The following is a 1,458-nucleotide window of genomic DNA, read 5'->3' as shown; positions in this document are numbered from 1 at the left end:
GTCTCCATGCTTGACCATGGAGAGCACAGGGCTTCAGAGTGTGTCTCTGTAAAGAGTTGGAGGGGCGAACACAAAATTGGTTTATAGAACTCACTATGTGATTCAAAAGGCACGCAGGTTGCGCGGCCGGCCCCGAAGCGCTCACCTAGCAGGGCCCCAGCGCTGCGTCGGACGCTGAGCGAAGCTGGTGCTGTGGGCCAGGTAAGGAGGGCGGGCGCGGCCCTCAGACAGTCCCATCCTGGTGCTGTCTACGCGTCCCGGAGCCCCCCAGCTGCGCGTCCTCCCGGCACCGCGAGAGGTGCAGTCTGTCAGAAGGTCAATGTCACTCCAGGGCCTGATGATGAAGCGGACCTTGCAGTGGCCCCTGTCTTGCCTCTTTGTGCTGCTGCCTGGCCCCTGGCCACTCCAACACCAATAACTCCTTGGCTGTGTCCACCTGGTAAAGAGCCTGACCCGGATCCAGGACAGGGCACATTATGCAGAACTTGCCCCCCAGGCACCTTTTCAGCCTCATGGGACTCCTATCCATGCCAGCCTCATTACCGCTGCAGCCTTCAAAAGAGGTTGGAGGCCCAGGCTGGCAGAGCAACTCGTGATACAATGTGTGGAGACTGCCAGCGTGGGTGGTTTGGGCCACAGGGAGTTCCTCATGTTCCGTGTCAGCCATGTTCCATGTCAGTCATGTTCCAAGGCACCACCAAATACTGGTGGCTGAGATGAGTCAGGGCGGCGGGGCCGGCGTGGTATAGAAGTGGCAGCGGGTACCAGTAGAAACGGTGAACCTCGGCAGCCTGGGAATGGCACTCAGGCAGGCGGTCCTGAGGAGACGGCTGCCCAGATGCAGTGATTGCCATTGTTCATGTCTTTTGTCTTTTTTTGGTTTTTTTTTTGGGGGGGGGGGTATTTATTTCATTTACATTTCCAATGCTATCCCAAAAGTCCCCCCACACGCTCCCCCACCCACCCACTCCCACTTCTTGGCCCTGTCATTCCCCTGTACTGAGGCATATAAAGTTTGCACGACCAATGGGTCTTTCCACTGATGGCCGACTAGGCCATTTTCTGATTCATATGCAGCTAGAGACACAAGATCCAGGGGGTACTGGTTAGTTCATATTGTTATTCCACCTATAGGATTGCAGATCCCTTTAGCTCCTTGGGTACTTTCTATAGCTCCTCCATTGGGGGCCCTATGGTCCATCCAATAGCTGACTGTGAGCATCCACTTCTGTGTTTGCTAGGCCCTGGCATAGTTTCACAAGAGACAGCTAAATCAGGGTCCTTTCAGCAAAATCTTGCTAGTGTATGCAATAGTGTCAGTGTTTGGAAGCAGACTATGGGATGGATCCCCAGATATGGCAGTCTCTAGATGGTCCATCCTTTTGTCACAGCTCCAAACTTTGTCTCTGTAACTCCTTCCATGGGCATTTTGTTCCCAATTCTAAGAAGGGGCAAAGT

The 1,458-nt window shown here is 54.3% G+C and overlaps 1 pseudogene; it reads left to right on the top strand.

Moving 5' to 3' along the window:
• The first annotated feature begins 304 nt into the window (after positions 1–304).
• LOC110298159 overlaps positions 305–1,458 on the top strand; it is a 3,584-nt pseudogene continuing 2,430 nt past the window's right edge.

This window comes from Mus caroli, chromosome 7, assembly GCF_900094665.2.
Source record: "Mus caroli chromosome 7, CAROLI_EIJ_v1.1, whole genome shotgun sequence".
Taxonomy (NCBI): domain Eukaryota; kingdom Metazoa; phylum Chordata; class Mammalia; order Rodentia; family Muridae; genus Mus; species Mus caroli.
Note: the sequence above shows the minus strand (reverse complement) of the source record. Positions and strands in the feature narration are given on the sequence as shown.